Raw genomic sequence first — 12,969 nt, forward strand, 5'->3', positions numbered from 1 at the left:
TTAAAGTTGGAGGAGGCGTATCTCCTGTTGTTTATAGTGATGGTGACCTCTAACCTAACCGCCAATGCACCAAAGCGTAAATTAAAAATAAACGTATGACTCTGTGACAGCAGCAGAGGGAGGGAGCTCCCATCTGAAACTTGCTTGCCTGCAGCCAGTGCAGTGAAATGCACTGAGATGCCACCACAGACAATGCCGTGGTAGTGAGGAGCAGCTGGCCCTGGTCAGGGGTCACCAGCTCAGGAGTACCAAGGGACCACCTGGATGGGAGGGAAAGACAGCCAGGACTTGTGGCTTTGGGTTGAGCAGCACACAGGAGAGGTTTGCAGCTTGACAGCCTGAGCAACCAAAGTTCATGGGATGGGAAAACAAATGGAACAGGCCAGTAGCTTTACAGAGCATATGGTCCTGATCTCTGCAAGGAGGACAACAGGGAAAGCCTATTTAGAGCTGGACATGGTGGAAATGGTAGAAGGATAGGGATGGAAGTTCTTACTTAAAAATGTGCTATAGATTTTAATGCTGCTAGAGCCAAGTCAGTCCAGAGTCTGCCAAGGAGAGAGAGGCAATGCACCTTCATGAAAAACCTCTGTCAGCCCTTCTGTTCAGCTGCCCATCACTGCTTTAGTCACAGGCTCCTCCTTCAGAGGGGCTCAACTGGTCAGAGGAAAACTTTGCGCCTCCAAACCACACAGACTCTCCCTCCTCATCACCAAAGGTAGAAGTCCTTCTCTGGATCAGCAGCCCAAGACAGGGATGATCTGCTCTCTAGCTTTTATTTCTTGCTCCTGGGAAAGGAGGAGAACATGGCTCCTTGTGAACCACGTGCAGGCACTGGTGACCCAGTACTGACTGTGTGTTCTCTGCCCTGGCATGAGAGAGTAATGCTGACACCCACTGAAGGCTGCACACCTGGACAGTTCCCTGGGAGAGGTTTCTCACTGGGGTCCACCCCACCTTTAAATTAGAGCCTGAAACACTGGCCTTGTGCAATAATCTGAGCACCCTGACCCTGCCAACATCAGGTTCTCTACAAGTGAACCAAGCTGGAGCCATGGTCAAGACTTTCCGAGACACTTTTTACAAATATCACTAATCACACTTCAGCTCCCTCCTCAGCCCATAGAACTCCTGCCAGAAACCCATATATGTATTTTTACATATATAGGTAAGCCTAGTAAATTCAGTGGGACTGCTGAATAACAGTACATACATTCAAAGCTGTACATAGATTCAAAGAGTAGGGAGAAGACCGATCACTGCTTCCCTTTTTTGGTCTCATTTCCTAAACAAAGGAAAAATAATGATGATGGACAGTCACTGGGAAAAGGCCATTTACTGCATTAGGTGTAATTAAGAGAGTGAACATTTGTGGTATCTGCCCTTGTAGTTAACATGGCCCATAAAGTACCCAAACACACTCCAGGGCAGCAACAGTTTTGCTTGTTGAGGAAATTGCATTGTAGTAGTAGTAGTAGTATTTAATTTGTTAATTAATAGCTTTGAGCAGTATGAGGATGGAGGTGGAGATGATTAATATTTCTTATTAATAATTGCTGTATCTTGATATGTGTATTTATGCTTTTCTTATTTATTTATTTATTTATTTATAATTTGGATCTACAAGAGAAGGAGTTATTTACAAGAAGCATATTTAATTTCCTTGTATTCCAGGAACTGCTGTGGAAAATTTTTGTATTGTAGTAGATATTTATTTCATTGATTTAAAATTATGTTCTATTTTAAAAAATACAAACAAACAAACAACAAAATAAACAAATAGCATGTGGTTACATACAGGTCTCAGAGACTTAAGGGTTTTTGGGAAGCATTTACTGGCAAGTAAAGGAAGGTATACGGTACTGAAAAAAGGAGAGCCCCTGATAGCAAAGAACATGAACTCCTCCACAGCCTGAAAGTGTATTTGTGAATAGCTCCAGTACTGTACAGGTGATAGAACCATTTTTTTATCAGATGTTCAGAGAGAAGCCCTGGCATTGTCAGCAGTTAGAAATCAGATACACCTTTGGACACCCGACCTCAAGCACATCCTAGACACAATATTTGCATCACCTCCCTCCCATCAAATAAGACTTTCAAGACACTCCTGAAAGTGATTTAAGGCTCTGGTGGAGAATAAAGCCAATTGAGTTGTCAACAAAATCACTGAACTTACCTCAAAGACAACCCTGACTTTGGAGAGTCCCTGCTGAACCACAGCCCAACCTGAGGTGGATGGCACAGGGCCACAAGAGCCCAGCCTAGGGAAGGTGACTCAGGACTGCAAGGGGAAAGAATTCAGGATACAAGGAATAAAGCATATGGTGTGGGTATGGTCCACCAACCCAGAATTCACAGCTCTCCATTAGAGGATGACTTATTCCTTGCCTGCTGCACTGCCCATAGTCACACAGCTCTGATGAAGAGTTGTCACACTTCTGGATCTTCCATTACAGACACCATCTATGTTTAGTATGAGCAGCCAAGGAGTGTCCTCTCAGTGACTGTCCACACCACAGGAGCTGGCACAGATTCTTTTCCAGGTCCTGGCCTCTGCTGGGAACTCATTTGTGAATACCTGACCTTTAGCTGTGCATTAAAAATACCAGCATGAGTAGAGAAGAGGATGTGGATGTGCAATAAATTTTCCAGATTAACTTGTACAGAAAGCTGCATTAGGTTGACTCCAGCACACTGGCAGAAAAATGTGAAATAGTGATTACAAAAATAAGCGGACATTACCATTTTTCCAGCAAAGACAGAAGTTCTTAACTGTGCAGCCAAAAACATCTCTGGCACTACAAGACACAAGCCTGTTAGCACAATTTATAACATCTGAGAAAATGCATTTTTCAGACCTGTTTCATGTCAATTTATAATTTGGTATTCCCCAGAACTAGAGACTGACTAGGGCACTGATCTGACAGAAAGAGACTGCATGATGACAGTCCATCTCACTTACAGTCATTTATAATTCATTTCCCCCCAAAAAAAGTTTTCTAATTTCTCCCCAGCATTTCAAAACTATCTTTGTGATAGAGCTACTCACTAAAATATGTATAATTACTTTGCATACCACTTTATTTAAATAAACTGTAATGAATTTAGGCTAAGCTAATATATAAAATCATTCCTACTGATGCATGGAAAAAAAAAACCACCTCAGATATGCCTTGCCCACCTTTCTTCCCCTTTTACTCTCACTTTGCAGGTCCTGTAGCAAACAGGGTTGCCAGAAGAGTCAATCACAGACACATCACTATTTGAGGGAATACCACAAGCTTTATACAGAAAATATTTAAACTAAAATTAATAAAATATTTAAACATTGACATCAGCAGAATAATTTTATTTCCGTAAGTTACCCAGTCAGAAAAGTTGCAGTATCAGAATCTGCACACACAAAATTAAAAAAAGTCAGATTTCTCAGATAAGATCCCTGATAAGAAACTCTACAAACAATACAGATGTCAAATAGACACAATTATCTATGTGAAGATTTTAGAATCTCAGCACTAACTCTAGAGATGATTCACAAGTGAGCAGCTAAACCCTAGACCTTTGAGGTGAGTAATGATGTTATTGTGGGTAGTCCCAATCTCCTCCTTACGATTACTTCCTGTGAGAGTATTATCAACATACTGGTAAACTTTCACTCCCTCTTCCACTGATATCTTTTCCAACTCTTTTGCCAGCACATGGTGAGCTAAGGTGAGTGAATGCTCGTACCCCTGAGGATGCCCTGTAAAGGTATATGGTTGCCCCATACACAAAGGCAAACTGAGGCTGATCCCCTCATTGCAATGGCACCATACAAAACATGCCTTTAGTGTCAGTAGTGGCCATGACCCTGTGTGCCTGTAACTGGGTGGTGGCTATAAGCCCAGTAATGTTTGGTCTGGCTGCTGTTGAGGGGTCTGTGTCAGCACTGAGGCAGCAGTAGCCAACAGTTAATCTCCACTTAACATTTGGTTTTCACACTGGCCCTACTGGGGAACTGGAAGCTGAGTGAGTTGGGATAACAATTTCCCATTTTTTTAAGTCCTTGAGGACTGGGGCAATTCCCTCCCATGCCCCCAAGGGCAGTGGACAGGGTTTGACATTTGTTAGTTTTGAAGGGGGAAGATTTGGGGCCATCTGCAACAATCTAATTGGTCGCTGGCTGTTCCAAAGGACCACTGGCACCACAGATTGTCATGCCAAGTTCTCCCTTTTAAAACATGCAGTCCCAGTAAACTTACAGGAAAGTGCCCCTGTTGCCATGGTAGGTAAGACTAAGTCAGATAAGACTAACTGCAGTGGTAGTTACTGGTTGTGACACCCCTAACACGTTCACCACAAGCAAGGGCCATTTGGGTGGGACAGCTCCTCAGGTGGTGGTGTCTTGTTCAGTCAGGGCTGGTATCTGAGCCCCCGTGTCCACTAAAAATTTAATTTGGTTTTGGGTCTGGGAGCTACCATGAGTAGATGTCTCCATTTCCCAACATAAACAAAGCTGCTTCTCCCCTGCACACCCAAAGGGAGTGGAGCTTTCAGCTTCCCTATTTTGTTTAGCACACTTTCTTCCCCATATGTTGATTAAAGAGCGTGTTGAAGCTCATATTACATTTCTCTGCCTTTGGTTTCTCAGGTAATTTGTCCAGTCATTGTAATACTACTTCTTCTAATTTGTCCAGGGGAAACTATCCATTAGTTTTTAGAGATTCTCTTCTGCCAACCTTGTGACCAAATTGCCTCTCAGGAGTGGGTGCTCCTACCAAACCTGATTGGCACTGGGAAGAATCCTGTGTGAAAGCCTCACAATAAATCAGGTGGTCTAGATTAGAAAAACATGAGCAGCAATTTTGCGGTGACCACCTTGGCATCCCTTTTCCAGCTCCAGTGCTCCTGGAGCTGTAGGCTCTTTGACTCTCTCAACCTTAACCCTAAGCCTAACCCTAAAGGCAGCCTGACACTGGGCCACGGGTCCTTATTGCCATAGGAGGCACAGATTAAGGAGTGTGGAGCTGGCAATGGTGGCACCCTGCCCTGATGCCCTTGTAATTCCTTTTCAGTGCCTGTGGCCCTGGAGCTGTAGGATCTGTAGGTCTCTAAAGCCTAAACATAACCCTCAGGACATCTTGTGACTGGGGCTGAGGTCACCATCCCCATGGGTGGTCCAGTTTAGAAAGATGTAGTAGAAGCAGCAATATGGGGGTCCTGCTGGGATCACCTTGACATACCTTTTGCAGCCCCAATGTTCCTGGACCTGTAGCTTCTTTGACTCTCTCAACTCTAACTCTGAGCTACATGATATTCAACACTTTTTTGAAGTGGCAGAGCTCTTATTTAAATATACAGGCACAAAAATCACTAATATAAAGCCCGAAGTATTTAGAAGGAAAAAAAAGGAGTTGAATATTTTATTCAGTGAGATAAAGGCGCAGAAAATGCCAGGACCTTAGATCAAAGGGGGACAATTCAGGATGAAATGGAAGTAGTGTGAGTGATGCACCTCTTCTTAGCCATCAGGTTGGGGCCCCTACTAAAAGACGCATCATATTTAACAGCCTTTAATTAATAATCACTGTGTAGTAGTACAGGGCCTCAGAGCTGGCTCAAAGGTGGCAGACCAATGCAGCCATTTGCTGGCAGCCCTCAGTCCCAGCCAGGTGTTTCACCACATCAGACCTCCAGTCGTGCAGATTCACCTGCCTAACATTTGACTCTGCTTTATTTTAGACTGATATTTCCCTACTGAGCCGTCACGTTTTGCATAGCAGTGAAACAGCAAGTGGCACGCAACCTATTTGTCTGGTGCTCCCTTTTTGAAGGAGGATGGGGGTTCACTGGACCATAAAGCAGAAGAGACATGCAAAGGCCCCTGCAGCATTCAGGGTTCTTCACCCCTGTGCCTGACGAAGCACTTTTGGGTGAAGTGAGCCCTGGGGGCAGGGGTGTCGGGAGTGATGCTGTGAAACCAGACACTCTGCCTGTGATGTGCCAGCACAAGCAGAGGTGAGGCTCAGGAAACAACAGTCTCCTTATCAAAGGTGTTGCCTTAGTAACAAGGACCCCAGCACAGGTAGCAGAAATTATGGTCCACTTTGGCAGTGACCTTAAACATCATCTAGTTCCAAGCCTCTGTCATGGCCAGGGATACCTTCCACTAGACCAGCTTTCTAAAAATCAGCCTGACTTTGAACTCTTCCAGGAACTGGGCATCCACAACCTCTCTGGGCAACCTGTTCAGTGCCTCACTACCCCCACAGTTAAGAATTTCATCCTAATATCTAATGTAAACCTATCCTATTTCAGTTTAAAGTCATTCCCCATTGTCCTATCTGTACATACCCTTGTCAAAAGTCCCTCTCCAGCTCTCTTGTAGCTCCCTTTAGGTACTGGAATGCTGCTCTAAGGTTTCTCAGGAGCCTTTGCTTCTCCAGGCTGAGCAGCCCCAACTCTCTCTGCTTCTCTCCATAGGAGACGTGCTCCAGCCCTTCATCTCCAGCATCTTCATGACCCTCCTCTGGATTTGCTCCAGCACATCCAAATCTTTCTTATATTGCAGGGCCCCAGAACTGGACACTATAGTCTGGATCAGGTTACACATTAGTCATCTATAATGAACCCTTATAAATGGTGTTCATCAACATTCAGACTCTTACAATGTCTATTCATTTAGTCTCAATTGCAATCTATAAAAATCCAAGCCTGGCTAACATTTTTTAAAAATAATTTACAAATATAAATACCAAGTTATTCAGCTGACAACAACGTACTGGAAGTGGGTCATCCCATTAGCTGAAGAGACACAAATATTCTAGGGGAAAAAAAATAAAGAATAAGAAATGAGCCTCAAATAATTTTCTTCCATGGACAAACCCTTTGGCATGGACATTCCCCGCAGCTGACACGCTGGGCTTCTGTGCCTCAGTGCACCAGCCACATACAGCAAAGACAAAGGTCTGTGCAAAGCTGATGTGGGGCAGGCAAGCCTGTGAATGAAGGTTGCTGTCATCCATCCTCTGGGATTGCAAGGGGACCTTTTTTTGTGACTTGCACACACCTCAGCTGACACCTGACTGATGCACTCTGGCTGTGAGGCTGCTTTGGAGCCAGGCACAAGGCTCTCACCTGACACAGGGTCTCCATGGGGAAAGCAGAAATGCTCAGTGGCTGTGCAGTCCCTCAGGTAATGCCCTTTCTTCCCTGATCTTCACCACCTAAAGACATGAGACAGTGTGACAGAGGAGTCACCCCAGCAGTGCAAAACAGCCATGGTCTGGTTGCCATCACTCTAGCACCCATCAATCTTCTCAGTGGGTAAGAAGGGGGAAAGAGTCATGCAGTCCCTCCCCAGGAACCCCTGGAGCAGGAGCACTCAGCCCATTCTGCCTTCCTCTGTGGCTCATGACATTCCTAGCCATGCCACAGCCAGCCCCCCATATCTCCTGTGGAACAGGGTCTGGTCCCATTTGCACACCAGCCACAGCAGCTGGACACATCAAGAGCCTCTCTGCAGCCCTCAGCCTAAGTTCCCATCTTAAGCTTAAAAATACCTTTCTACTGCCGGGCTGGAGATGCTCATGTAATGAAAGCTCAACCAGCATGATCAGTAGAAGTGGAAACACTCTGAATCCAAGCATTGTGGGGGTCAGCAGCCTCAGTCCTATCAATAAAGGGTCAGAAAAAACATTCCTCACCCAGTCCAGTCACTAAAGCGGGCACCAGAAGCTCTGTACAGATAGCAAGGTAAAGAGGAGGACTGCACATTCCAGCTGATAACAACCTTTGTGCAAAAGTAAGAGAAATGGCTTATTGACACAACTCTTGTTTGTAGCCATGAACAGCTGCCTTACAGCAGCCTTACCACCACACAGCTGTCCCCAGCATGCATCTGGAGTATTGTAGAAATTACCTGGGCAAACATCACACACCAGCATTGTCCTGACACAGAGCATGGCTCTGATGCAAAGTCAGCTTCACAGATTTTCTCAGCCTTCAGGTCATCCCACTGGGTTGTCCAGGTCCATAAACAGGTTTTGGGAATGCATTACCCTTCAGAAACCCTGCAGAGATGTGAGAGACTGGTGGATGCCCTTCCCAGAGGATGGGAAATCCCTGCCCTTCCTTTCTGGGTATCCTCTAATGGACAAGAGAGGCAGGCAACCACCAAGGTGTGCAGAGGTAAATGCTGCTTTACTCAGACAGAAGCTCCATCTTCACATCTCTCCCTATGTCACCAGCTAACCTGGCTGGCACCATTATCTTCTGACTCATAGGTGCCTTCATTTCTCTCAGGAGAGTGCTGGTATTAACAACCTTACAAATTGTTGTTCTGCAAGATATTTAAAGGCTCAGTAAAAGCAGACATCAACAAAATAAAAATCTACTTCAGCTAATCCAAGTGCCTAAAATTAAGGTACAAAACTGCTTTGCTGTGATAAACCTGCATGTATTTATAAAGTCACAGAACTGCATCACAGCCACTGAGCTGAAAACTTCAACAATGACTGTTAATATAGGATGGGGGACAGTAAGTTTCAAAACTCAGACAGAAAAGGCATAAAGTTAACACACAGCTCCTGATGGCCCATGGACTGACTGCTCAGTTTTCAGCAGTTCACCTGAACACAAAGCCAGCACATGACACAGTCATCAACATGCTGAAGGAGGCTCTGACCAGTCCTAACCTCTGGGACTGTGCCCTGCTGCCATGGAAGCCCTCTCCACAGGCTCCAGAGAAGGGGGCTCACTTCATGCCAGAGGAGAACACCTGCCGTCACAAAAGGGACCCAGCAGTGCAAACTTCTGCACAGTCTGTGTTTAGTTGCTCACAGTTTTGGACCTGATACTCTCCATGAGGAGCAATATTTTTGGAAAGAACCCAAGGCAACTTGAACACTTCTTTTCTCCAGGATCTGACAAATGCTAAAAAGCCCTCTGCCCTCTAATCTCTTTTTTTGATGCAAAAAAAAAAAAAAAAAAGAGATTTTTGCGGTTTTGACTCTTTAGACAGAGCTGGCTCCAAGCACCTTTACAGAGCTTGCCTTTGCTATGAATGCAAGCAGTCCCTAGCAATGGAGTTTAAAGGACACAGAGGGATGAGATAGACAAGGGCTGCTGCTGACAGCCAGATCCAGTGCTTGCCCACCTGCAGAGCTGAGCTGCTATGGGGCAGGGAGCTGGCCTGAAAGTGGGGTGTTCACAGCTCCCTTATCACAGAGCATGGCACCAAACCTTGGAAAGATGAAGATTAGAGGCTGCAGGTGCTTCCCTGAAATTGCACTTTCAACCACTAACTCCCTTCAGGGCAACATTTCTCTTCTTACCTTGCTGTTACCTGCTCATTTAAACCTGGAAAGGAGGGAAACATGCACACTTACTCCTGCCTTCCCCAAGGGCAAGGAACACAATGCTAACCCATACAGGGGCAAGCTGGGTAATAAACACAAACCCTGACTACTCCTGGGCAAAGGTTTACCAGCAGGAAACACAACAGAACCACAGAATATTCTGAGTTGAAAGGGTCCCACAAGGATCAGTGATTCCAACTTTCAGCCCTGCACAGGACCATCCATAGAATTGCTAACAGTGTCTGTCATGAACTGAACTGATGCTCTGGACCTAAAAGCTCTACTGAACATGATTTCCAGAGGATTCCAATTCTGCAGCTGTTTACATACACGTGGTTGAGGGCCGTTCATTATATGTGTGAGATGGCAGCATTTCAGGTTAAGAGAAATTCCTCCGATATGTTAATACCATGTTTGCTCCTGAGCCATTACTGAGGGAGGGAGGGAGTCAGAGGCCACAGGTTGTCACCAAGCTCCTCAGGAGCTCTGACAGGACAGAGGCATCTGCTGCCGGCCAGCCATGGCTCTCCTCTCCAGGACCAATGGAGCCCCTGTGCCTGCTCGGACTTTTACCACCTCCACTGCACCCTGAAAAGGGCGACCTCGGGTGACCCAGGCCATGTTTGCCATTTTCCCTCAGCCAGACAGACAAAAGCAATGGAAGATGTAATATGTTTTGCACATTTGCCCAATGCAATTAGCAACAGGCTCTTAGCCGAGGGGCTGCATTGTCACACTCAGCTGGAGCCAGCTAAGCTGATTTGTCCGTGTTCACAAAACTCCCCCTTCACAGGCCAGTGACTATGGTCAAAGGACTAACCGATGAGGTCCCATGTTGGCCCCAGCTGCCAAAAGGTCCACCCATTCCACCTGGCTCTACAGGGAGATTGGAAATTTGTGTCTCACTGCTGGACAACCAGGTCCATGCTGCAGGACCTTCCAGGCTCCGTCATTCTCCTGCTCTGCACTGGAACTCTTCTGCCCCAGCTTGGCTGGCCAAGTGGCTAAAACACCCGTGCCAGCATTGCAGGCCATTATTTGCAAACTACACAATGTACAAACACAAGCGTAACCATCACTTACTTGGCCCAGGGGAAAATGCTTGCACTCCAGAGTGCTCACCACAAGGCACAAAAGGAGCATCAGCTCAGCAAACACAGGATGCTCCATACCCAGCCACTGACAGTTTGCTAAATAAGACCCTGTATTATTAAAAAAAAAAAAAAAAAAAAAAAAAGGGGGGGGGGGGGGGCGGGGGAGGGAGACGGGACAGAAAAGAAAAAACCTCTCCTCTTCCCGCCAAAAATTATGCAGCAGCAGGTCCACAGAGTGTCTGCCAGATGACCCGCTTGTCACACTCATAATTGCTTCCCATCTGGTGTCTGGAGCACACAAAGCCTGGCCGTTTGCCAGCGCAGGACGACGCACAAACTGGCCTACTTCTGGTGACACGGGCCCTCCAGACACCGCTGATCCCCTGTTTCCGTATGGCTGAGGAGAAGGTGGCATTCATTTGTAAATTGCCGGCGGCTGATTTATCCCGCTATTCGCCCGCCGCGCTCAGCCCAGCTCACGCTTCCCCTTCGCTGCGCAGCCCCGGCGCCGGGGCCGGTCCCCGGACACCGAGTTGTCACAAACACCCGCTTGCCAGCCCGAGAAGTAGGCGAACAAGGACACCGTCCGCCCGCACACCGCCCAGCCTGGAGATGAGCACAAGCCACAACTCACCCCTATATATACACGGAAACACATATTCAGCTGCTCCGGTGCACAAACCTGATTCCTTTTCCAAACTCGTTCTTTCCACCTAAGGTGTAAGCATAGTTCTGCTGTTCAGACAGTTCCTACAAAGGCTTTTGAGATACTTTGCATCACTGCGAATGAGCAGTCTTCAATAAGCCCTTTTCTCAGACTTGTCTGCTCTACTGCTATGACCTATTCATAATTTTTAAATTGTTATTTTATTTAATGTCTGCTGGTGTAAGAACTTGACACCCTCAGAAAGCTGAGCAAATATTCCTCAAATATGGGACAGACCATTTCAAAGCAGAGTGCACAGCACTATAAGGGGTGCTCTGAAACTCTAGTGGTTGTGCAACCACCAAACATCACTTTTACAAGGAGTAAGTATTACCAAGTAACTGGTCAATGGTGAGCAAGGAAGTAAATGCTGAGTAAGCAGAATTCTCCCTCCCCAAAAGAGAAAAGCACCCCTTCCCCTCAGACTGTGACACAGGACAGTCACACATGTCCATCACTGCCAGCCAACACACAGCCCATTCCCACCTTGCTTGCACTAAGGCCATTAACATCCATTCTCTCTGTAATGAGAGGGTGTGATAACATAGGAAATCAGAGGTCAGGTAAATAATCTAGAGGACTCTAAAAATAAACCCAAATTAGAACCCAAAATTTCTGTAAAATATAGTAGCAGGTAGACAGAATTCCCATTGCAATAGCAACTGCATCACTGGGGTGATACAGCCCAACAAGTGGGCACTTGTCAGACGGCTCCTTTCTTTTCTGTACCTCACAAAAAACACACCGCAATGAAGCAGAGAAGAAAATGAAATTAAGAAAGAAAACCACACCACCAACAGAAGCTGAAACTGAAGAACGCAATATTGCACATCTCTTACTCCCAATGCAAACAGAAGCTGTACTACTATGGTTTCTTCATTAAGGTGATATAGCAATTATGAGCATTTCGATTTTTGCTTCATACAAAAATGTAAGATTGCATATAAATGTCCAGAACTTACCTGTTCTTCCAACATATCATGCTAGTAGAACTACAAGGATCCCATTGTTCCCTCCAGCTGCAGGGCAAGAATCCAACACACTCGAGGGATAAGCTGGCTGTCTCCAGGGGAAGCCACACACACCAGTATGCTGCAGCTTCAAGAGGGACCAATCTTTTGGCTCTGCTGGCTCAGAAGCAGTAATCCATAGCTTCCTCATGAAAGTAAGCATTTAAGCCAGTGAAGCTTCAGTTTATCCAATGTCAAAGAAACTTATGAAAAAAAATTAAATTAGGTCTAGCATTAGAAGACATCAGTGTATTTTCTGCCTAGGTACTGAACCTTTGTCAGAGTATTTGTCAAAAAACCAAATGCAAGAATCCATTTCATTTTCAAAATTTTTGTTGTTGGCATTGTGAGTCTTGGTCAAAGGTATGCTGCACCCTTGGTCCATTAATAGTCAGTGTTAAAACCTGAATTTCACAAAGCCTGATTCATACACACCATTGGATCAGTTTTAGTTCAGTGCAAATCTAATAGAGTAATTCTCACATAAAATCTGATTAACAGCAGTAGGAACTGGGATTATTCTCACCAACCAATTCCTTAAAGAAAATTTCTTCCAAGTAAAAGTCAAACCCACAAGAAAAGCTTCCAGAGTTTCCATATAATAAAACTTGAGATTGTAGCTCCTGCCAAACCTGCCTGACTGGCTGTCCATCTGCTCTATTTTGTTTCACTGAGGAAAGTCAACACAGAAAAAAGGACTTGCTGCATCATTTCCTTTACCTACACTTTGGTCCCATTTCAGACATCAGAAGCCAGCCACAAGACAGATAAAAGCTCCAGTCAGTCTACCTCACTTGTCCCAAGTGATGGAAAACTTCACA

This window comes from Sylvia atricapilla, chromosome 1, assembly GCF_009819655.1.
Source record: "Sylvia atricapilla isolate bSylAtr1 chromosome 1, bSylAtr1.pri, whole genome shotgun sequence".
In the NCBI taxonomy this organism is placed as follows: Eukaryota; Metazoa; Chordata; class Aves; order Passeriformes; family Sylviidae; genus Sylvia; species Sylvia atricapilla.